Source organism: Pararge aegeria, chromosome 13 (assembly GCF_905163445.1).
Source record: "Pararge aegeria chromosome 13, ilParAegt1.1, whole genome shotgun sequence".
In the NCBI taxonomy this organism is placed as follows: Eukaryota; Metazoa; Arthropoda; class Insecta; order Lepidoptera; family Nymphalidae; genus Pararge; species Pararge aegeria.
This window is the reverse complement of record NC_053192.1, coordinates 3,212,010-3,238,528: the sequence shown is the minus strand read 5'-3', so window position 1 is coordinate 3,238,528 and position 26,519 is coordinate 3,212,010. Positions and strand designations below refer to the sequence as shown.

Here is a 26,519-nt window from a genome sequence, read left to right as displayed (position 1 = left end):
AGATTATATATATATATATATATATATCGCTATATGTATGTATATAAATGAATAGGTATTTAATTTAATTTTATGTATAATTAGTTTGAAAAGTGTATGTTATTTATTTCATCACTAGTTATTTACCTTTTGCACTATCCCGTTTTCCCTAACTTCATTCTACCATAAAGGGTTGTCAAAAATCTACTACTATCTTGGAAAGAGCACCAAATCATTATTTAGAGCAGCGGTGTCCAAAATAGAGATAGCCCAAATGATTGCCAAACTTCGTAAGGAGACGGCACCCTAAGAAGAAGATAAAAAATTTGAATAAAACTAAAACTATCGTAAAGTGTAAACTGCCATGTACCTATCCAGAGATTTAGTAGGAGGCATAATATTATTTCGCGCACTTTGCCGCTCATTAAAAATATCGGACGGATTTCATTCCGTTTTATTTCCACTCCATCAATCGAAATACTCATTATTAAAAATAAAAAATATTGCTGCAACAAAAGGCACGTTTTCGTAACAACGCACATATTTACTTTAAGCTACGTAAACGTAGCAATATTTAGTTAGTATAAAATGGTTCTACATGATTCGAATACCATTACGATTTTATTGTATATAACATACTAAAACTCTTTTTGTAAATCCCTGTGAGAATCGTTTGTTTTCATGTGATAAAAAGTAGCCTTGGTACTCCACTCCTTCCTCTAAACTAACTCTATGCCAAAAATCATGTTTGTAGCTCCGTTTGTGCGTCACAGACAATCAAACACACTTTCGCATTTATAATATTGGTTGAGATAATATATAATTAATATATAAAAATTAAAATAATAAAATAATAAAATTTAGTAAATAAAAAGTTTAAATCTTGCCACTAAATGCTGGAACGACATCCAACCACCTTTTAGAAATGCCAAACGAAAGTTTTGCTTTAAAAAATTATATCGCTGTTATCTACTGAACATTCTGAAATCTAATGTGGTATCACTATCTTACAATAACTACTAAAAACTAAAAATTATGATGTGACAAACATAGTTTTTCATAAGTATTTAAATAAAAATGAATTTTCATCTCCTATCCATTATGAAGTTTTCTTTCGTTTTTATATGTGATTTCATAACAAGACTTCCCTCAACTCAAGAGGTATTCACAGAATACCAGCGTTGTGACTTGTGAGTTCATTAGTATTCGGAACATTAAGCTTTTATATATATATATTTTGAATTAAGAACATTTTTATTAGCACGACACATGACACACGACTTAAACTATTAATAATTAAGTATAAAATTTTAAGTTATTTCGTATGTAAGTCTGTTTGTGTTGTTCTGGTAAATAAACTAATTCTATTGTATTCTTTTCTAATTGGTGTACCCTATGCGCTAATTAACAAAACAATTCATTGAATGTAACTATAATTTACTAGCTTTTACTTAGCTAGCCTGCAAGTTGGTCCGCTTTTGTTTTTGTTTTTAAAGCATATTTTAATTTGTAGATTTTTTCAAAAAATAATCAGGTGTAGTTTGAAAAAAGATTTCTCATTTAGTTCGTGATAGTTCCGCTTTCTTTTGACGAAGACATGGTTTAAATAATTCCAGTGCTTTCGGAGCCACAGACAGAAAATTCACAAAATACAAATATAATAGAGCTTTAAGGTATAAGGTACAAAGGCGTAGAAAAAAATACTATAGAAGCTTGGTAGATGATACGACATATGTTTATTTTTATGATATTCAAAGGAGCAATAGCGCCAGCATTGTGGGTACCATGCCAATAAGTGAACAGTTAGACGGCTTATATTTTTTTTAATATTAATGTTTGTAATTATTGTTATGTGTTTTCTAACTGGAATGAAGGCCTACTTGAAATAAACATTCAATGATTTAATCAAAAAAAATATATGTGATATTATTTAGGTAAAAACGAACAAACAAAAATATCTTTTAGAGATGTTTTTACGAGTCCAAAGGCAAGTTCAATTTTCACAATTGGAAAACGTTTATGTGATGAACATGTATGTTTTTAGTATATATATATTTTTCATAAATATTCATCGGTTACCTTAGCGCTATAACACAAGCTACGATTACTTTGGGGCTAGGTGGCTATATTTGCCACAAAAAGCGCACTTTGCCCCATATGTGCATATGTGTATTGTCGTAATTAATTTATTCATTTATTTTACTTTGACCTCTTTGATTATAAGATTTTTTAAAGATTGTAGCGAGCAAACCTAATAGGTAGGTAAAGTAATCATATTAAACAGTTAGCCCTAATTGTTTTCTACCCGACATGGTATCAAAATTCAAAATTCAAAATTTCTTTCTTCATGTACGCCTATCACAGGGACTTAGGAAGCGTTCATACATTTATGTTTACATAATTGTAAGGTGATGTGAGAGCACAAAGATCCTGGAGGTTCGAAGTGCACCCGCTGAAGCGGGCCTCATTACAAGATAGATAGAAGGTGATGGTGACAACTTCGTTCGCCAACTTAAACCTAAAGCTACGAGGGTTCCAAACGCGCCCTGGTCTAAGAAGAGTCCACAACAAACTTAGCCGGGTAAATTTTTTTTGTTATCACCATCTCACAGTCTATTTATATTAACCCATTTACGCCCGCTGTCCCCACTTGGGGCCGTTTATCTAAGTACCCACATATTATAATTTTTTTAAACTATCTTGGATTTTGGATACTTAATCGTAGTGTCAAAGAGTGTGGCTTTGTAATAATAAACATAGTTTTGTCAATAACTGAATAAAGTTGTTATAATTGACGGTTTTATCTTCATCATTGAGCTACTGAGTGACAGACTCAAGGTAAGTCATACTTTTTTATATTTATAGTGATATTATTTAGTTTTTTCCAGAATTATTCAATTGCCTATAGTTGTCACTAGAAAATAATGCTATTGCATTAGGTATTTTGTAAGATTTGACTATAAGGGAAGATACTTTAGTGTGGTGTCCCCAAATGGGTCCAATGGGCTTATTGATTATATTATTTTATTTATTTTTTACAGTTTTAGTTTCACCGTTAACAATGAAGAAGCGATCATTTGATTTTGCAAATGACTATCGGGGCCTCGAGGAAGCAATAAAAGATATTTTTAATGAAGAGTTCGTTCTGAACACGAAGTTATATGCTGCACCATGACTACAACCATGACTTTCAGATAACCGTTGATGACTCCAAAATTTGTATTGGCATTCTACTACTGACTGGATACTACTCACTTCCACAATAGTGATTGTACTGGTAGAGAATGTAGATGAAGACTGTTACTTTTCCATTGTTTCAAAAGCAATGTCAAAAGATTCCTGCATTTTTGCGACAGTGAAGCTGCTGCGGGATCTACCGATAAGATATTCAAAGTACTTGCTGATGTGCTGATCAAGAAATTCTTTCAGTGGGGTGTAGTCCATGAGCATCTACCGATAGACGAGTCAATGGTGAAATATTTTGGACTTCACCCAGCCAAGCAGTTCATAAGAGACAAGCCAGTTCTATTTGGATATTAGACTGAATGATTGCAAGTGCAGATGGTTATTGCTATGCTATCGATATATTCTGTGGGAAATCAGTAGGAGAGACCAGTAGGAGCCTTTGGGATCAAAAGTTGAGAAAGTGAATGAAAAAGTAACTCCGAGCCGAATTTGACCGATTCGTTACAGCAAATCGAGTTTTGTTCGTGTGATGGCTTGACAACAGTGTTACAAACTACGACTAAGTTTACCCTCTGGGCTTAGGCAAACAGGTGGAAGTAAGGCTCGGCATATCCTGTTCGTGGAAGACAAAATGGACCAAGCTCTAGTTTCGTCGAAGTATGGCCCGCTATTATTTGAGGGGTGTAGGCACCAAAAGACCCGATAGAAGACGGCGTAAATCTTCAGTGGTGCCAGGTATGAATCTAGATGGAGCTGGACACTTCCCTCACAAGCAACCAAGCCAGCTTCGTTGCGTAGTATGCCACACGAAAGCACTTTGGCACTGTAAAAAATGCATCAAGACATTGTGCATCGGAAAAGGTGGTTTCGAAAAATATCATGCATAAGCCCAATGGCCCCAGTTGAGGACGGTGTTTTTTTAAATATATAGAAGTTTTTTTTTTTAGGTTTTTTGCTGTAAAATGTCTAACTAGCCTCCAATAGTTCGTTTAATAAAGTTTTTTTCAAAAAATTGCTGCTGGTTTGTATTTGGGTCCAAATGGGTTAAGCTATGAAGCTAGAGCAATTCACACCCAAGTTTTATTTTGATTTAAGTAATCCTTAATACTATAATAGGATTTTTCTCGAAACGCTGCATCACTGTACGGCACGTCTTTATCAGTAGGAAGGTAAATAACCACTTTTGTTTCTATTGTTACTTAGCGTAAGTATCATTTATGATATGCGGTGATAGCTTATTGGGCAGGAGCTCGACTTAATCGAAGAATCCCAGCACGCACCTCTAACTTTTCTAAGTTATGTGCGTTTTAAATACTTAAAATATCACTTGCCTAAACGGTGAAGGAAAACAACATGAGGATGCATGCCTGAGAGTTCTACATATGTTCTCAAAGGTGTCTGGAGTCCACCAATCCATACTGGGCCAGCGTGGTGGACTACGGCCTTAACCCCTTTTCATGTGAGATGACATGTGCTCTGGAGTGGGTCGGTAATGAGATGATGTGATGATGATGATGACGATATATGTATCATTATTTGAAACCACAATAAGTATGTATAAAAGCTCATTCTCGTATACCTAAATAAATTAAACATGGCTAATGCAAAGGAATCACACGAGTGCGGTAATATAAATTTCCTAAGCATGTTAATTTTCATTTGAAGTGTCGGTCAGACCAGCAATATTGCACAATATTACATGCATTGTGCGTAATTTTCATAAAATATTTTCAAACTACATTCTGTACTGCACCACAAAAAGTTCTATAAATAGTCCAGTTTTATAGAAAGCCTCGTAAATATACGGAAATAGACAAAATGGTTGGCGTAGTTTGGCAGCCATAACTGTAAACGATTAGGGGCTGTTCACACGCGAGCGGTTTACGTATCTTTACTATAGTTTTACTTTAATCTTTAATCAGTGCATTGTTTTTTTTTTAATTCAAATGTCGTCTGTACTGCCTTTGTTTACGCTAAAACTAAATTATGATTATAAATGCGCTTCTAAAATAGCTTTAGAATCTTTTGTTTTAAAGGCGGGTTGATGCTAAAGCACTTAGCACAGAAATTTTGCATCTGCTGGCACTACTGGATTACTCTGCATAATTTTATACATTAGAATGTTATTTATCAAAAAGATAATACAAAAACACCCAGTTACGTAATAATTCCCTTTACGCTCGGACAACATAATTTAGACCTGGCACTAAAAGCTTACGTGGAAAATTTGCACTAACACTAGATACAAAATATAACTATAGGTTGTATACAACAATACAGAGTATAACAAATTAAATAAGTTCAAAGTTTGTTACATATGTCAGGTATACATGTCACTATTTTAGAACATATTAAAAAAAAAAACATTTTTGTCATCATATTCCAACACACAAAAATGTTTAAAAGTTATAGGGAAATTAAAATTGTTTATTTTAAATTATACAAGCGCACATATTACACTTTTGCAGTGTGGAAGGTTATTAATTACATTTGGTGTGGTCATTGCATCCTTCCGCTTAGCATTTTTAACCCCCGAGGCAAAAATTACGGGGTGTTATAAGTGTGACGTAGCGGTTTGTGTGTGTGTTTTCTGTGGCATCGTATTTCTCGAACGTATGAACCGATTTTAAGTTTGTTTTTTTCTTTGAAAGGTAATTTAGTCGGGAGATCTCTTAGCTAAGTTTGATGAAAATCTGTCCAAGATGGCCGCAGCCACAAAATGGCGGATTACATATTTTTTCACATTTTACCCAAATTGGGTATGAAATGAAATGGCTCTTCTTGTATAGGAGTACGACTCACTTTCGGGGAGCCGAGTTCGAATCCCAGCTCGCCACCTCTAACTTTTTTAAGTTATGTGCGTTTTAAGTAATAAAAAAAATCACTTGCTTCAACGGTGAAGGAAAACATCGTGAGGAAACCTGCATGCCTGAGAGTTCTCCATAATGTTCTCAAAGGTGTGTGGAGTCCACCAATCCGCACTGGGCTAGCTTGGTGGACCACAGCCTTAGCCCCTTCTCATTATGGGAGCAAACCCGTTCCCTATAGTGGGCCGGTAATGAGTTGATATCATGGTATACTATATTGAAAAATAAAAGCTGGAGGTGTTTTCAATTTTAAATTTCTATGTATTCAGTATCACGTCAGTACGTAAGGAGATTTTTTTATCGTCTAACATCTGGAGCGATCTGAGTATCTCCTGGAAATATTTAAAATGTGTTTTGTTAACTGCACTAGTGATAACATCTCAAAACATTTAAGCAGCAAGTTAGCAGTCTTGAAACATTAATTACGTATAGTTATATCAATGGCGGTGAAAGAAACCACTCATCAATACGTGTTTGCCATCTAGTTGATTGCTGCATCAATCAAAAAAAAAAGCTAAAGATGCAGCAATCCCTAAGTACAAGAAGTATGAAACCACACATATAACTTGTAGTCCCGTATGATGTAGAACACGTCGTTTAGAATCACTGTAACAACAATAGGTAAATATCGCAGCCGCATTGTATCGCTCACACTCGTCATAGGATGTTTCCTTATGCATTGCATTATAAATAAATAAAATAAATAAATAAATATACTACGACAATACACAAATCGCCTTCTAGCCCCAAAGTAAGCGTAGCTTGTGTTATGGGTACCAAGACGACTGATGAATAGTTTTATGAATAATATACATAAATACTTAGAATATACGTATAAACACCCAGACACTGAAAAACATTCATGCTCATCACACAAACATTTTTCAGTAGTGGGAATCGAACCCACGGCCTTGGGCTCAGAAAGCAGGGTCGCTGCAAACTGCGCCAATCGGCCGTCAAAATTTGTTTGTTTGGTGTGTTTAATTGACTGACCAAGTAGATGACCTACCTGAAGGTTACTGAAAAGCCTTCGTCTATAAACAGAGCAATATGCAAGGCACACGTATTGCAACAATGCTGCGGCACAAATAAGTATGGCGGTGTATTGGATAGAAGCAGGCGTTACTTTGCGGAAATCCATAATATATTATGAAAATTAAGCTTAATTTGCTATACTCCGCGAACAGCACTAGAATCTGCATGGTGTAATTTATAATTACTTCAATCAGTATACTCCACACCAAACAGATCCTCGGCAATGTACCCTCTACGCACGTTTCGCTCCAAAACTGGAGCATCCTCAGAAGATGTTGACTTTACAATGAATAATTGTTCGCGGAGTATAGCAAATTAAGCTTAATTTTCATAAGCATGGCGGAAAGACTTTCCCGGACGAGCTCTATCCCAAAAATCTCCACTACTACTCATGTAATAAGATAAAACAATGATTTTAACTGAAAACTTATCAACGACCTAGTACATCATAACGGTCGAATCGTAACGGCCTTCCTATAAACGTTATCGATGCATGTATAAAAATGTCCTTACTATTGGCAGTGTACCTACGTTATTTATTGCTTGTGACAGCTTAAAGAATCTATATTTTTTTAATCGACTGCAACAGAAGGAATGTATTCCTGTTTTATTTGCATTTGTTTCTGTGCTACAGAAATTGTTCTACGTCCTTGGAATTATAAACTATGGATTTTTAGCTATTTATTGTTTAATATAGTGGAGATGATAATGTGGTATGATCAAGTTCAATGATCTTGAAAGTATCTCAGCAAAATTCAAAACTAGGTAATTTCAAGTAGGCTCAGTTTAAAAGAACTTTTGAAACGTCAAGTCAGTCGGTTTGTAGTGACTCTATCACCGGTTCGGACGGCAGATTCCACCGAGAAAAGCTGCCAAGATACTCAGCACATTGCTCTTTTTCAACATGTTTTATATCTTGTGTTTAGTAGTTTTTGAAAAGATGTTTACCTTATTACGCTAAAGTAATATTACTTCTAACGCGTGTACATAAGTACACTCACTTTTTTTTTATGTTTTAAGTTAACCAATTTTTGAACAATTTTGTAACTACCCTGTTGCTTTTCAAATGAAATAAAATAGAAATAGAAAGAAAAGAAAAGAAAATCCATTTACTACCAGGAGGGCCATCGGCTTGTTCCATTTATTATTACCGTAAAATATAAATACGTATAAATACACTATCTCAAATTACCGGATACGTTCGACTTTAGTTATGCACAGAAATAGTTTAAACGAATCCCAATTGTATCCCATAACGGTAGCTTTTGCAAAAGGCTGAAACCAATATTACGGTATTTTTATTTGAAAAATAAAATTTGTTAATCTACGTCACCGCTAATCAAAATCCAAATCCAAATTCTTGGCATCCTTACAAATTATTATTAGTATAGATAATTTTATAATTGCGAAATTGTGTTTGTTTTGTCCTTTCTTCGTGCCCTAACTTAGCAACTAATGTGCTTGATTTTTGGCATAAAGTTATTAAAAAGGACTAAGATTAACATAGGCTACTTTAAATCCCGGGAAAACCCACGGAACGGCTAGTATAGCAAATTAAGATTAATTTTCATAAAAATCTGACAGTTTTAAGGTCCTTAGCAAAATCACAGTGCCCATCGATCCAGCCGCTAAATAATTCGTAACCTCACTCCGAAGTTGATAACAATTCGTCCGACTTGCCGATACATTAATCGAAATCCGATACCGGTTACGAAAAACAGCGAACTTGTAAAAAATATTTTATTTCAAATGGCCGTGTTCAGATATTTACAAATAAATTCATTGGAACGTTACTCTCCAAACGTGGAATTTGTAAAATAAAATTCGTGTAAAAAAAAGCTATGCTGGCTTAGCCTCACAAAGGACCTTTTCACAGGACCGTCCAAAAAAAGAGTTTTTATGTTTTGCGAGCTAGCGCAAAAATAAATAGTCTTTTAAGTAACATGCAGATCCTTGCGATGGAGTTTTAAGATTCCTTGATTTGAACCTTGAGGTCACTTTCAAACATTTTCAAATTTTAATTTACTGAGTGAGCGGCCCACTACAGGACACTCCTCCTCTACTACTCCTTCCACAATGAGAAGGAGTTAAGGCGGTAGTCGACCACGCTGGCCCTGTGTGCATTCCAAACAGCTTTGAACATTGCGAAGAACTTTCAGGCATGCAGTTTTCCTCACAAGTAAGTAATATTTAAATTGCTAAAAACGCAAATAACTTAGAAAAGGTAGAGGTGCTTGCTAGTATTTGAACTCGTGAAAGTGAATTCGAAGTCCTACCCAGTAGTACAGAGCATTAGTTATATTTTAAGACCAAAATACACATACCTTGTAAAGCACGTCCATGCACCTATATATAACTAGATAAATAACCTACTACTCCCTAACATAGATATGATATAATATGCATTCCAAAATATGTCCACCTAATTAATGGTTATCTTTATACAATTTAATAGGAATCTCTTAAAAACGCGATGATCATTTTACTTAAGTTTTCTTACACCGGACTGTTTCGTGACGTTCCGGGTTCGAGTCCGAGCAGGGGCAATTTAGGTAATTTTAATTCATCGACACTTCTCCAGGCAGCTTTACAAGCAAAGATGGCAGGATTAGATATTCCAAAACGAGTAGAATAAGCTACTTTACTTTAACATCGTAGAATGTCCGAAATCGACTTGACGATTTTAAGCGCATAGCCTGCGCTAGTTACCACCCTACCGTCCCACAGGTAGGCACAGACCTTCCCAATCACAGGAGAGAGGATTTAAGAGCCTAGACCCAATAAAGCTTTCGCGTGTTGAACTTTAACGATTGTTATCTCATTTTTGTGACAAAAACCGGGGCTGACCAAGGAGGACTGACTGACTGAGGACTTGATTTTCTAGATCCGGGATACCTACCTACAGAATTTATAAGAGTAAAATACCAATACTTAACAAAATTTGGCCAGACCTGGAAATCGAACCTCCATGATCTGCACTAGAACATGTCCCAACCCCTGGACCGACGAGAAAAAAAAAATGGCCCATTCAAACTAAAGCCTTTAAAAATCTTTTCATTAATTTATTTTTAATTGCCCAAACAGTCAAAACATTGAAAGGGAGTTTTTTCTGTATCCACGGGCCCTAACCACGTGTAAGGAATTATTTAATAAATAATAAATATACTACGACAATACACACACAGCCATCTAGCCCCAAAGTAAGCGTAGCTTGTGTTATGGGTACTAAGACGACTGATGAATATTTTTTATGAATAATAATATACATAAATACTTAGAATATACAAATAAACACCCAGACACTGACAAACATTCATGCTCATCACACAAACATTTTCCAGTAGTGGGAATCGAACCCACGGCCCTGGGCTCAGAAAGCAGGGTTGCTGCAAACTGCGCCAATCGGCTGTCTAATAATTTTATGTTTATGTAGGCAGATATTTAAAAGGAAATGTATTTATGTTAATTATATACCGTCGGGGGTTTAGACCACGTGGTTTCCCGGTTTTCCTGCGGAAAAAAAACACTTTCCCAGAATAAATTCATCCATTATGTAAATCAAGGCATATCTGTGTACCTTCATACTAATCCTTTAACGTGTGAATATGCGATTCAGTAACAAAAATCCACTCATTTTCACAATATTTCACATCTTGAGACAATAAAATAAAATGTTTTATATACGTATACATACGTTTATGATTTTAAGATCCTATCTTAATATAATAAATGGGAAAGTGTGTTTGTTTGTCCTTCCTACATTCTCTTACTAACCAAACAACAACATAGGCTGATATAGGCAAATTTTAATAACTTTAAACTCCCGACGCGAGAACGACGGGGTGTTATGATGCGTGTGTGCGTGTATGTGTGAGTTTGTGTATGTGTGGGTGTGTTTGAGTGAGCGTGTGTGTATTTGTGTGGGTGTGAGCGTGTTTGGGTATGGGGTGTGTGTGTGTGTGTGTGTGTGGGTGGGTGTGTGCGCGTGTGTGGGTGGGTGTGTGTGTGCGTGTGTGCCATCATCTGTGACCGGTGAATTAGTCAGGAGTGCATCAATCATATGATGGAAATCCGCCCCAAAATGATTAAATATTTTTCACCAACTCCCACAATATCACAATATGGGTATCATATTTTTATTAGTTATATTATGTAGTAGATACTATATTGTACCTTTATTTGACCTTATCCTCAATAAAATCATCTTACTCACATCCTTGGGTAGCTGGAACAGATCTCTTATAAGCTTTCCTTGTTAGATTTCACATTCAAATTATACATAAATAATAATTAATAAATATGAAACGAAACTGCTTAACTAGTACAATACTATACATTACGACAATTTTCAAATTCAAGCTAATTATATTTTTTACCAACTCCCTCAATGTATAAAACGAAAGGGCTTGACTAGTAGAATATTGAAAGTTGCCGTTTTTTTTTAAATTTTTGATGTGTATATTTGTCGCAAGAAAACAAACGGTCCCCAATTGTAAAAACCGTAATAAAAGCGCACAAAACATGCGGGCAATAGGTATTATGAATAAAAATCGATCTTATAATAATAAGTCCTTCAACGGATATATATTTTTCCGGCATAAATAGGATGTTACGACCTTCTCAGGCATACTAACTATCATTATTGTCGGCCCACTACAGGCTGCTTTCAGAATGAAAAGGGTATAGACCGTAGTCTACCACGATGGCCAAGTACGGATTGGTTGACTACGCACGCCCACAAAACATAATGGACGCAGGCTTCCTCACAATGTATGTGAATGATCGGCACCTTTAAGAAACAAGTGAAGGATCATTTTGGTGGAATGTGTCCGAAGCGAATTAGAAAGACTCTCGTTCAGGGCTCACTTTAACCTTGATTTGCGGGAACTGGGGATATGTAACACTGTTTTGGCGCATCCATTATCTAAGGAGTCCAGAAAACATTATGACATATATAAAGTGTCCATTAAGCGTAGGCAGTAATGAATATCCTTTAAGTAGCTCCGATGAAGGTGGCATGCTCAGAATTGAACAAACCCTCCATAAAAAAAATTAAGAAAAAAAAAAATGATCACTGTATTTTACCTTGTTTATTTCGTATTCTATATAGTTTTAAGGCCGCCAAATTGTACGTTCTACCTTATTGTGCTGTTGTATTTGTATCAATGTAAATTTTCTCTGTGTTGTATAATAAAAGTGTATTCATTCATTCATTCATCCATTCAAGTGATATATAATTGCATAAAGGATCCGGAGGATCGAATTCAGTCCTCAGAATGGGAAGCCGAAGCCTTGCCAGCTAGGCTATCACCGCTTCAGCTGAACAAAATATTCATCAAAACACATCGCGTGGAAACCATGGTAATGATTCGATTTCACCCGTCAATCTTACGTTTGGTTGAAATGCAGGCACATATTTTGGTTCGCAAAACTCTTTAGAAACATTTTTTCATTTTTATGACAAATTTTCAATCCAACGTAAACTTTTTCCTTTGATGTCGGTTGCCAAGACTCACGAGTTCATTATGCTTTCACTGTTAAAAAGTTATGGGATCTGCAGTAAAGCCAAACTCAGCTGCCCCTTTGTACTGCGTATAATAGCCCATGAGGCCTGTCCCAAATTTAAGGTATATATATATGGTTTGACAATATTGTATATATTTTATTGTTAATTATTATCAGTATCTATATATTTTGTTGTAAGTTTATTATATGTATATATTATATTTGTATATATAGGTATATATCCAATATCCATGTTTATTTAAATGCACCACCTACCTCTCTTCTTGAGCTGTGTTTAACGGCTTTGGTTGCCTGGAAGAGATCGCTATGTAGCGATAAGGCCGCCAAATTGTATACTTTTTGTTAAATTTTTATTCATAATTTGACTATATGTTTATGTGGTGTACAATAAAAGTGTATTCATTCATTCATTCATTCATTATATAACTCTAGGTTTCTGAACTGGCTTGTTTGTCTAATGGTTAGTATGTTTACCTATGGATGGGGTTCAAATCTGGGGTCGAGCCAAAACCTGTTATGTCTTAGGTTTTTCTGCTAGAGAATTCTAAGTTAGGAAATTGCCGCTGTTGTCAACTATGTCTCCGAGAACACGTTATGCCGTCCTGTTTACTACCACTCACTTGTGATAATAGCCGTTAAAGCCCACCAATCTACATTGGAGTAGTGTTGTGAGTCTATGCTCTAAATCCCCTTAAAGCCCTTTACACTCTCTAAACCCTGTCTCCAGCAGTGTAACGTTAATTAGCTAAGGGCGTGAACTTGTATAAAAGTGAATGACAAACAACTCTACCTTTAAGCCCCGACTCTACAAATATCAACAACATAGGGAAAAGTATAGCTTGAGCGTTTTTTGACTGTCGCTCAAACTAATATGGACTTAAGGCATTTTCATAACATATTATTATTTAAAAAAAAAAAAAAATAAGAGCATAATATTAAGGATTACTTAAACGATGCTGGGGTGTGAATTGCGCTTACTTCATAGCTTAAAATTAATTTACTGTGGGGTGGTGATATTCAAAAAACCCGGCATTTTTTTTGTGGGCTCTTCTTAGACCAGGGCGCGTTTGGAAGGGGTGCCAGGTCGGGTAACCTCCACGTGTGCCTGTATGCTGCGAGTCCCTTTTGATTCGTCCGAAGGGAAGAGCAGCATTCGGGCCGGTGCACCCTGGTAACATCGGTTAACAATTTCTCTTATGATATGCGATATTGTTAGCCGATGGCTAATAACCCGACGGGGAGGGGAGGTTTCTTTGCACGCCATTCTGGTAAGCAGCGGGCTTTGCGAAGTGAACATTGGGGATGGTGGGTCCAAGAGACCGGAGACCCATATATATTTTTTGGGCTCCATTGATGTTAGCGGACATGCCAAATGCGAGGAAGACAGCCTCGTTAAAAAATTACCGAAGTGGGTGGGAACGCCCAAAGACCCAATCCTAAGGTCTGACGCTCGCTAATGGGATGAATGGCTGTTGGGAGTTCAGTCGATAGAGCGTTTGGGGGGGACAACGGGGAAAACAAAAACAAAAAATATGAAATTGCGATCGTGTCAAAAATCTACCCGGGAGGGTCCCCTTAGGGGGGAATCCCTTGGTGTTCCGGATAGCCGGTGCATCGGCCCCAGCGTATACGGGGGGGCCAACCGTCGCATGGGAGAGTTGGAGATTGTGGGGGGATCAGAGAATGGTATTGTGCAGGGGGGAGTGGGAGTGGTTGAGTTTGGGTTAGGGACAGATGAGATAGAAGAAATGAGTGTGGAAGTGTCTGTAAGGAGTACAGAAGTGGATAAGGCGATGTCAGACAGCAGCTTAATGTCTGAGAATAGACCCAGATCGGGATCTGAGTCCTCTGCAAACGCATCTGGCCGTCTATGGCAGGGGCAAGGTGCAAAGAGACCACGCCTCGAAGATGATTTGTTGTCTTCTGAGGAGGAGAGGCCTGGTACGCTAGTGCCCGCTAGAATAAAAGATCGTCGACCAACAGTAGAGGAATATGTTGGACTGGTTAAAAGCAAGGAGACCCTCAAAAGAGAAGAAAGAGCGGAGCTGCGTAGGCAGGCTGAGGACAAGCTCTTGAGGGAATCAGTTGTTGCAAAATTCAGGCGCGAGATTCGTAAAAAGAAGGATTCAGTTAGGTCACAGGCGAAAACTATGACTGCGGCCCAAATTCAGAAACAAGTACTAGAGGACGTGGCCCTTATAACGAAAGTGGCTAAAACGTCCACCAACTTAAAAGGGACCTTTGTGCGTGATTTAAAAGATGCTGTAGCCTCCATTACGGATGCTATAGAAGTTCTTGGTTCGCGCACCATTTCGGAAGAGACGCGGCAGCTGCAGAACGACAATTCTCGACTGCAGGCTGAAATGGCCAGCCTCCGTTCGGAGATGGCCCAACTGAGAGAAGATATGGAGAGGGTTCGGTCGCAAGGTTCCGTGCACACCTTCTCACATAATAATAATATGACTGAGGAGCTGCCCCCTGTTCCGCAGCCTCAGCAAAAATTGAAAGTCCGACGTGCTAACGCTACGTTGACTGCGTCTTCAAATGAGGAACTCTGTCGTTCGGTGATGGTCCAGGTTGGAGAAATGGTTAATGCCCGCCTGGCCTCCTTTGAAGACCGACTCCTCCCGGAGAAAAGCCTGAGGCCCCCGCTTGCAGCGGATAAGAAGAGGCCAAGGAAAACTAAGTCTACTGTCGATGCTACCATCCGCGAGAATGTTCCGGGTCCCAATAAGCCTACCCAGGAGAAGAATAATGTAAGAGAGTCACGACCGGCCCCCACTTGTTTACCTAGCGAAGGACAATGGGAAAAAGTTAGTAATAGGAAAAAAAAAGGGAGGAATAAAAAGAGGAACCGAGACTTGATAGGGAAAACAACATTGTTGAGATCCCAAGAGCAGCCGCAGCAGCAAGGACGCCCGCAGCTCAGACCTCAAGAGAAGTTGGAACGCAAGCTCCGTCCTCCACGATCAGCAGCCGTGGTCCTCACGCTGCAGCCAGGGGCTGAGGAGAAGGGCGTTACGTATGCCACAGTGCTCAATGAGGCCAAGAAAAGAATTGTCCTTCCTGACCTTGGCATAACTGCTTTGCGGTTCAAAAGAGCTGCGGCGGGAGGACGAATTTTGGAAGTGCCAGGAGCTTCCAGTTCTGATAAGGCAGACTCTCTTGCTCAAAAGCTGAAGGAAATAATGAGCGATGATGTTGTCCGAGTTTCCAGACCCATTAAATCTGTAGAAATGCGTGTGTCTGGTCTGGATGACTCTGTTTCTGGCGAAGAGTGGTGGCTGCTATAGCGCAGCTTGGCGGTTGTCCAGCTGAGCAGGTGCGGGCTGGTGATATCAGAAGCGATAACACAGGTCTTGGGACATTGTGGATTCGTTGCCCAATTGCAGCTGCCAAAAAGGTAGCTGAGGGTGGAAGGCTCTTAGTAGGCTGGACTTGTGCTGAAACAAGTTAAGGTGCTCGATGTGCGGCCACAGTTGTGTTACCGTTGTTGGCAAAGAGGACACATGAAATCACAATGCACCAACGATGTCGATCGTAGCAAAACCTGTTACCGATGCGGACAGGAGGGGCACAAGGCGAGAGGATGCTCTGCTGCACCGCACTGCAGCGTGTGCGCGGCAAGTGGAAAAATGGCTGATCACAGAGTGGGCAGTAGTACCTGTGGCCAGTCTAACTCTGGAAGAAGTAAAAAACAGTTGCAGAAAGGCAAGGCTGCCACTGACCCCCGGGTCTCTTCGCAGTCTGTCCACCCGCCCTCAAATACACGAGCCCGGGATGAGGAAGCATCAATGTCCGAGGGTTAATAAGTATGGCCCTCAACTTTCTCCAGGTGAATATAAACCATTGCGCCAGAGCTCAGGACCTTCTGTTTCAGAGTATGGCGGAATGGTTGATACACGTGACAGTGGTTGCCGAACCTTATTATGTCCCAACGGGAGATGATTGGATAGGTGACCGAAATGGGCTGGTAGCCATCACAACCAGGTCTGCGGTGGGCTCCCCGGCTTTTAAACAAGTAGTTAAGGGCCGAGGGTATGTTTCGGCGTTTGTCGGAGGTATCCTTGTAGTTGGGGTGTACTTTTCGCCAAATCGTACGCTCTCCGAGTTTGAGCAATTTTTGGTTGAAATTGGAGCTCTTATCGGTCGTTGTCGCCCAAATCGGGTGCTTGTCGCTGGCGACTTCAACGCCAAATCTCTGGCATGGGGATCCCCAGTTACCGATGTGCGAGGTGAGGAATTGGAAGAATGGGCGGTACAGATGGGTTTAATTGTGATCAATCGAGGTTCAGTCCAAACATGCGTGCGGCAACAGGGTGGCTCCATTGTGGATATAACGTTTGCTAATGCTGCTCTGGCGTGTTATGTCCAGGGCTGGCAGGTCATGGAGAATGTGGAAACACTTTCGGATCATCGATACATTAGATTTAAAGTCTCCACAACCCTAGCTGCAACAAACAGTTCAAGTCAGCCCTGGAGGGGCTTTGGCCCTCGTTGGTCGCTAAAAAGATTGGACCGGGATGCTTTGATTGAGGCAGCTCTGGTTCAGGTGTGGGTTTCAGTTTATGAAAATACAGTAGGGTTGGAGCAGGAAACCGAATGGCTTCGTTCTGCTATGACGCATATTTGTGATGCTGCTATGCCTCGCATTGGTCCTCAGCCACTGAAAACCGCAGTTTACTGGTGGTCACAAGAACTTCAACAGCTACGTAGATCTTGCGTAACTGCAAGACGTCAGTACGCCAGGTGTCGGCGACGACGAATACGAAACGAAGTGGAGGAAAAGCGCCTGTATGCAGTGTACCGATCCGCTATTAAGACACTCCAGGGGGCAATTAGGACGGCCAAGGATCTAGCGGAGACAGAGATGTTGTCTAGCCTGAATGCTGATCCTTGGGGTCGGCCATATAAAATGGTAAGACAAAAACTCCATCCTAGGGTACCACCACTAACTGAATGCCTTCAGCCCCAGCAGCTGGAATTGGTGGTGAAAACTTTGTTTCCGAGTAGGGTTGGGATAGAACCACCACCTATGGCCCCACTCACCAGTGAAAACGATGAATCCAATACAGGTATGGCTGATATCACCGAGGGAGAGCTGAGAGCGGCGGTTATCCGCTTACGCTCCAAAAAGGCTGCACCTGGCCCTGACGGTATACCTGGTCTCGCCTGGGTTTTGGCCCTAGGACCACTGGAGCCTTGGGTGAGAGCGTTATTCAGCGCTTGTCTTAGGCAAGGTCATTTTCCGCGCAGTTGGAAGGCAGGAAAACTTGTCTTGCTACGGAAGGAGGGACGGCCGGCTGACTCACCGTCAGCGTACCGGCCAATCGTTCTGCTAGATGAAGTTAGCAAACTCTTTGAACGGGTTATTTCAGCTCGTATCATCAAGCAACTAGAGCAGGTTGGACCTGATCTTAGTGAGCACCAGTTTGGTTTCCGACGGGGTAGATCCACCATCGACGCTATTGATCGGGTGCGAACTCTGGTGGATGTCGCAGTTTCCCAGGGCGAGGTTGTCTTGGCGGTCTCACTCGACATCGCTAATGCCTTTAACACACTACCCTGGGGCTGCATTAAGGAAGCGTTCAGGTACCATGTAATGCCAGGATACCTACAGCGAATTGTGGAAGCCTACCTTTCAAACAGAGCCGTTTGCTATCCAGCTGGCGGCCGGTTGGTGCAGAAAAACATGTCGTGCGGTGTTCCACAGGGATCGGTCCTTGGACCGCTTCTGTGGAACATTGGGTACGACTGGGTGTTGCGCGGAGTTAACCTGCAAGGTGTTGAAGTGACGTGTTATGCCCTTGTTACTGCTCGCGGTAAAAATTTTAGGGAGGCGCGGGTGCTGGCCACTGCTGGAGTTGCTCAAGTCGTTGCACGGATTCGGCGGCTAGGTCTGGAGGTTGCTCTTAATAAATCCGAGGCTCTGTGTTTTCACGGGCCAAGGAAAGCACCTCCGGCTGGCTCGGATCTCGTGGTGGGAGGTGTTTCCATCGCTGTAGAGTCGACGATGAAGTACCTGGGACTCGTCCTCGACAGTCGATGGAAGTTCGATAAGCACTTCCAGTGCCTTGCCCCCAAGGTAATAAGAGCCGCTGGGGCGCTATGCCGACTTCTCCCTAATACGAGTGGGCCAAACGCTGGCTGTCGTCGCCTTTATACAGGGGTAGTGCGGTCAATGGCCTTGTATGGGGCGCCCATCTGGGTAGACTCCCTGACTGCCCGTAATCGAGCTCTGCTGCGGAGGCCGCAGCGGGTTATGGCAGCTAGGGAAGCGAGAGCGTATCGCACCATCTCCTGCGAGGCAGCCTGCGCAATGGCCGGGACACCTCCATGGGACCTAGATGCTGAAGTTCTGGCATACGTATACCAGCGTAGAGTAGCTGTCCGGATACGAGGGGAACACCCTTCATTAGAAAGGATCGCAATGTGGCGGCGAACAGCACAGGCAGAGCTATTCCGCCAGTGGCAAGGAAGGCTTGAGGCACCCAGCGCGGGCCAACGAACTATTGAGGCCATCCGGCCTGTTCTCCAGCAGTGGGTGAAAAGGAAGCACGGAACACTCACTTTCCATCTTGCACAGGTCCTTTCAGGGCACGGTTGCTTCGGAAGGTACTTGTTCAAGGTGGCTGGTAGAGAGCCTACTGAGGTGTGTCATGAGTGTGGCTGTGCCACAGATACAGCACAGCATACATTGGCTGACTGCCCCAAATGGGCGGAGTCACGCAAGGCACTCGTAGCTACGGTTGGGCAGGACCTTTCTCTACCAGCCGTGGTTAGGGCCATGGTAGGAAGTGACAGGTCGTGGGAAGCAGTGGTCTCCTTCTGTGAGGATGTGATGGTGCAGAAGGAGTTGGCCGAGCGGTTGAGAGAGGACGATGTAGACTCTAATCCGCTCCGCCGCAGAAGAGTCGGGCGTAGACAGTTGGCGCACAACCGACGTCTGCCCCCTTGAGAAGGACCTCCGGGTGATAGATACGGGGATTCTGTCGCCCGTCGGAGTTTGGTCCTCGAGTTGAAAGGCATACCCCGTGTTCCTGGTTTGCCTTCGGTGGTGTTCAGCAGTATCTGAAGTTGTTACAGGGAAGTGCCTGCCTCAGTAGGCACCGGTGACTGGGTTGTGGTTGTGTGCGAAAGCGTTCCCATGACCCAGTTACCAGGCGATGAGTTGGAACACCGTGGGGTTTTAGTCACGAAAAAAAAAAAAAAAAAAAAAAAAAAAAAAAGGGCGCGTTTGGAACCCTCCTAGCTTTAGGCTTAAGTTAGCGAGCGAAGCTATCCCCATCCTCTTACAATCATGCGAACATATATGTATGAACGATTCATAAGTGCCTGGAATAGGCAGGCACTTATGAACCGGCAGGAATAAAGAATTTTAATTTGAAATAGTAAATTTTCTGATGCAAATGCATGTGTGTTCATAAATTGTGTGATTTTCTACAATTACAAATAGGTAATGTAAATTTTCACAACATTTTATTTGGTAGGAATTCATTATAACCGTAGAAAGCCTTTCACGACCAGCCAAGTTTTCAATTTTTTCTTAAATAGCTCGTGTTACATTCCAGAAAAGTTCTAGATTTTAGGAAACTACAAGCTTTCACCTACTTTTGCTACCGTGGAATTTGGGTCAAGCTTTACGAGTGTCTAGGGTTCTTTGAAAGAGACAATCCAAAAATGTATGGAGTGTTGGCCCTAGGCTACGAGCCAAATCTAGATTAATTCACTCAACGTAAAATGTATAAAGTACGGCCGTTGAATTTTTGTGGTCCTGACAGGTCGTGATCGAATGAACGATGTAGGTTTGAAGTGGATTTGAATCGACGATACAAAATCAATAGTTTATAACAGAAAATAAATAGCAGGTATTAATTAAAACTGTAAAAAAGCATTATAGGAATAAGCGGTGATAACCGAACCCGACTTCGACTTCACTTTCGGAGGAGCGAGTTCGAATCCCGGCTTTTCTAATTTATGCGCTTTTTAAGAAATTAAAATATCTCTTGCTTCAACGGTGAAGAAGAACATAGTGAGGAAACCTGCATGCCTCAGAGTTCTCTATAATGTTCTCAAAGGAGTGTGAAGTCCACCAATTCGCACTGGACTTAGCCCGTTCTCATTGTGGGAGGAGACCGTAGTAGGCCGGCAATGGATTGGGAGCACTGAAGCTGATATACAAGGATGCTTAGTTTAGCTTCAGAAGCGTGTAGTTAAATAATTAATAAAGGTGTCAAGGATGCCCTATCCTATAATATAAACCAAATATAAATTTGGAGATTTTTAAAAATAATAATCATATGATTTAATGCATAAATACACGTAGACAATCAGGTGTTACAATTTGGTTTTTATTTATTTAAACAGTGTATAACCGTTAGCTTGGCGGGCATGGTTAAAAATATTCAATTGCATTCATAAGATAACTTACAATGAAAGATTACTACATAACATTATTATAATTAATAATTATTTTATTTAATTATTTTAATAATAATTATGTATACTTGCAAAATTTATAAACGCCTACCCGAAATCATGAGTCTTCTTCGTCGTCGTCGTTAGACGAATACAAAAGCACACCGACATCTGTAGGGGTTTTGGCGGCTCCTTCAGCACGGAGGACACCCATGGGCGTCACCACACTGTGCCAAGAACCTCGAAAGAACTACGACGATGCATAATCTGCCAGCTTGGGGCAACAAGGGCTACTGGCTCCCGCGGGTGCTCTTGTGGCCGGTGGTGAAGCCGCCGTATGAGGTGTTCTCAATTCATCAATGAGAGCGTTACGCCTGCGTACTACAGCGACGTAGGGGGGAACTGTAGTATCAAGTTTTATTATTTTCCAGCTACTAATTTTTACCTAAGGGCCTCATAAGATGGCTCAGAGTCACTCAACGGGAGATAGAGAGAGCTATGCTAGGAGTATCTCTACGTGATCAACTCGGAAATGAGGAGATCCGTGGAAGAACTTGTTACCGACATAGCTATATATAGAGTCGCGAAGCTGAAGTGGCAATGGGTGGGGCTCATAACTCGGTAAAACCGATGATGATGATTATTTTCTGTGATTATTTATTTTCCCTTCTAACAAATGATTATCATTAAAAACTGTACGATTATATCAATTCCTAAATATTGTTCTTATTCTATTATGCGCGTAATTTAAGGAAATAACAAAACCATTTGCTTAAATTCATCCTGCTCTGTTAAAAGGGCTTCTGGAAGAAATGTCTTTAGAGATAATTTTTCGTTACTCACATACTATAATTTTATGTTTATTTTTATATTTGGTACTAAATAAATAAGTATATGACCCGTTTTGAAAATTAACTCGTAGTAGAAGAAAACGTGTGAATTAGAACTTTTTTTATCTCATCGTAAAAGCAGGATGCCCGCGACTTCGTCCACGTTGGATTTCTGATTTCAAATGAGTGAGAAGTGTTTTTGTCGCGTCGTCTAAAACACTTCTCACTCATTAGAAATCAGAATGAGTTAGCAGTGTTTTTGCCCTGCCCTGCCACCCTCAGCCTATCTGAACTCTATGTCAACAAGCAAGCGAGAGGTTATGCATTTCGCTACCCGATATGGTGGCGTTTGTACACTATCAAAAGTGAAGTGAAAAGAAGAAACTTGGAAAATAAACTTGTATACAAAGGCGGCCTAATCGCTTAGAAGCGATCTCAGTCGGGTAACTTTAGACTACAAACAGTCACCTTTCTATAGTTATCCTATTTGGGTAGGCTGGATCAGTTTATTTGGTCACTTAAACGCACCACAATCTGTTGATTTGCACTTTCGATGCCAATTAGGCAAAGCACGAAAATGTTTGTCCTTCTTTTACGCAGCAACGAGGCAATACATCGGATTTATTTGTTATATTAGGGTACCTCTAGTTTAGGAGCAAAAAAAGCAAGTCATCGGATTGATGTGTTCAATTATGGTAACCTTAAGTTTAAGACTTATAATCATCATAACTACAGAGCACGGGTCTCCTCCCACAATGAGAAGGGGTTAAGGCCCAAGTCCACAACGCTGGCGCAGTGCGGATTTGTGGACTCCACATACCTTTAATAACATTATGGGGGACTCTCAGGCATGCTGGTTTCCTCACGATGTTTAACTTCACTGTCGAAGCAAGTGTTATTCTCTAAAAACGCACATAACTTAAGAAATTTATAGTTAGTGCGTTCTGGGATTCCAACTCGCCGCCAAAGTAAAGTTAAGGTCCTACCCACTGGGCACCGCTTCAACATCGTTTAAGATTCAACTAGGCTATTATTTATCGCAGAAATATACAGATGAAAGGACGGACAAAAGCAAGTAAAGAAAAAAACTCTTGAAATTTAATGCCTGAAGTAGGGTAAAGGTAAATCATACTTCAAAAGGACCCAGCCGTTGGAGACTATAAAACATAACAATACAAAGTTTATGTACCCCTTCCCCCTTTTGTTTCCCCTGACTTATCGAACCTGTCCGGAACCGTACGCAAGAGGTATTTTATATTGTCATTGTACGGCAACCGACATAGTTAGGAACGTAATGGAAGATAATTAGAGATAACGATGATAAACAACACAGACGCAATATTACGCAATATGACGTAGTACGCTGAATTTCTAATCTCCCCTCCCCCCTTTTCTTTCCCTTTTGCCGCGGTATATGGGAAAGAAAGCACGTATGTTGCGCAAATGGTAACTTAATTTAACACGTAAATTGTAGAATAAATATAATAAACACATATTATTAATCAGTTCAATATTTTATAAACCACGGGTCAACTCAATAAAGTTAAGGCCGTAGTCCACCAAGCTGGCACAGTGCGGATTGGCGGACTCCACACACCTTTGAGAACATTATGGAGAACTCTCAGGCAAGCAGGTTTCCTCGCGATGTTTTCCTTCACCGTCGAATCTAGTGATATTTTAAGGGCTTAAAACGCACATAACTTAGAAAGGTTGGGATTCAAACTCGGACCCTCGAAAGTGAAGTCGAAGTCCTGCCCACTGGGCTATAACAGCTTAAACTTTTCGCTTTTTCTTGTTTACTTTATAATTGTAAGTATACAGGTGTTGTACAGTCAATTTAAATTGTGCAATTTACAATCAGCTACACAATGGCATGCAATGGTTTACATTAATGCCCGGCTATACCTTTATTAAGCCGATCTTGATAAAATATGGCTCGCATTTTATCCTGGAGATTGGCTTAGGATTAAATTCATCTGCATTTACGTTTATCAATAATGGTAACCCACGGTGGGTTACCGTTATAATTTTTGTCTCCTGCCTATGCTAGCCCTGCTGAGAAGATTAAGAAATTATGAGAAATATTCTGATTGCCCCAAACGATGATCGAACCAGATACCTCCCACATTGCTCACCTGCGCTAGGGAGGTCATCAAGAAAGTTAACATTAATGAGGTAGTTTTTTCGTTCATTTCCCAACCCTCCGGCTGTCTCTAACGTAAGTAGCATAAATAACTTTGAAATAAGCTTGAAGCTTATTGGAATTTATCCTCTTATAGAGAAAGGGTAAATCAAATTCCAAGTGGACGAAGAACCCTTCAAGAGCTTGTGGGCGATTTGGAGGAGATACTTGATAGAAAGGGAAGGTTCGTTATTCTCTCTTCAGACTCTCAGCTCGCACTGTACCCCGAAGCTTCTGAAATAATTAGGACTTGCGAGGACCCAGCAAACAAAGAAGACGTCATAACAAAGAAGATGTGGTGTGTGAAAGTATGATATTGCGCATGCATTTTGCAATAGCTACAAAGATTTTCCCATATAAGTTCTTGACATGACCGATCTTGATACCAGTATGCAACGTTGCAATATGTAATTATATTTTTTTGCAATTTTTTATGCCTTTCAGCAATCCTGGAATCAATAATTAAATTTTATATTATTATTTAATTTTTTATATCAATATCAATATGAATAAGTTGTTAAAAAAAATAAAACAACCAAAATACTCAGTTAAGCCTTTAGAGGTCATTGATTGCCCTCCGGCGCCCGGTTCGTCTCCTGTGAGAGGGGAGTGTTGATGTCCTTTCTCTGTCTCGCTCTGCCGCCTCCTTTGCGGACATAACCTCCTCGCAAAAAGAGGCACGTACAACACACAACAGTATTCCACGCTGACTCGCTCTGTACTATAGTTTGAAATATAGTTGGAAGCGAAAGGTTAGCATGTAGTTATTTGCATGTATGTATTTTAATATTTGTACCACCAGCAGTCTATTCTCCTCTTTTTTTTCCTAATTCTAAGGTTGCCTGGCAGAGATCGCTATTAAGCGATAAGGCCGCCTTTTGTATTACTACTTCTTTCGATGTTTCTGTTTTTGTTATATTTTAAATGTTGTGGTATACAAATAAAGAGTTTAAATAAATAAATAAATAAAGGTCACCAGCTGCCGTATTTTCGAGGTGACAGCGCTGCTCTGCCCAAGCTGGACACACCTCCAAGGTGTGCTGCGCCGTGTCCTCGAGGCAGTCATCGCAATGGTGGCAACCGGGTGATTGCTCCCGACCTATGCGACATAATACTTACCAGAGCAACCGTGTCAGGTTAGTATCTGCGTCAGCCGGAATGATAGGGCACCAAGGTGGCGCCCTAGCCAATCTCATAATAATATATAAGAATATTTTGTTTAAACTACCTGCTTTTTTATCCACTTAAGATTTTGGTCAATGGCTATATTATTTAAATAAGATTATGAGTTAATATTAAAGTATATTTATAGTACCTACCTACCTACTACCGATTCTAAAATTTAAACGTATTTATAGTAGTAGATATATCAATAGGTAATTTATTTTAATTATTACAGCTTATATACTAGCTGTTGCCCGCGACTTCGTCTGCGTTTATTTACGTTTTTCGAAAGACATATGGCATTCAATTTAGGTGTAATTCTACTGAAATTTTTAAGTTGTGTATTCTTATATGAAAAGTAAGTAAGTAATTATTTTAATCGGCGTTATGTCGAACCCCCTCCCAAAAGAACTGAGCTTAGTTTCGGGATAAAAGCATTCTATATTACTTTAAATACCTTCAGGAATATGTACATAGTTTCATGATGATCGGTTCAGTAGTTTTTGCGTGAAAGCGTAACAAACAAACTTACATTCACATTTATTATATTAGTAGGGATTAATATCGAGGTTAATAGTAAGTAGGTAGGTGCCAATATTGTTAATTAATTTCTTTAGAGGATACATATTGTCGACGGCACGGTGGTGTACGAAAAAAATTCGTAAGAATTTATGAGTACACCATAATAGTATTAAAGCAACTTGTGAATTTTGGTTAGTGAATTAATTAATAATAATAATAATAAAAAAGGACAAGATTTACAGTTAAATAATAGTATATTGTGCAACTAGTGCGACAAGTTGCACGAGAGAAGCGAGTGCGGTCACTCGCTTGAGTGGGTAATCGATGTCGCACTTGTTGCACATACTATTTTGTATTACTCATGCGGGGAAAGTATCTTGACGCTCGCTGTTGGGGTTGAAAAAGAACCGTTTGCCCATTTTAAAATTTGAAAAAAAAAAATTATTTAAAACAAATTATTCTTGTCACACTCAAATTTTAAAATGGGCAAACGGTTCTTTTTCAACCGCAACAGCGAGCGTCAAGATACTACTTTCCCCGCATGAGTGATACAAAAAAACTTATGTACTATTATTAATATTTACCACCAGCGCTTAGACTAGTAGTCGACGTCCACTATTACGAGGCTGTTGTAATATAATAAGACCTTTGTGAAGCTTGGACAATGGCTCTCTAATTGTATGCGGGCACCCTTCTACCCTTTGAGATTAATATCATTTTGATATCGTGACTTTAAACTATGGCAACTGCCACAATTTGAAACATAAGGTGGGTAAGTAACCTCACAAAATAATTAAATATGTAGAGACC

At 40.0% G+C, this 26,519-nt stretch overlaps 1 protein-coding gene across 1 annotated transcript in view; it reads right to left on the bottom strand.

Annotated features, from left to right (window-relative positions):
* Positions 1 to 26,519, bottom strand: part of LOC120628847 (receptor-type guanylate cyclase gcy-4-like) — a 131,589-nt gene that overhangs the window by 92,372 nt on the left and 12,698 nt on the right. The window lies entirely within an intron of this gene.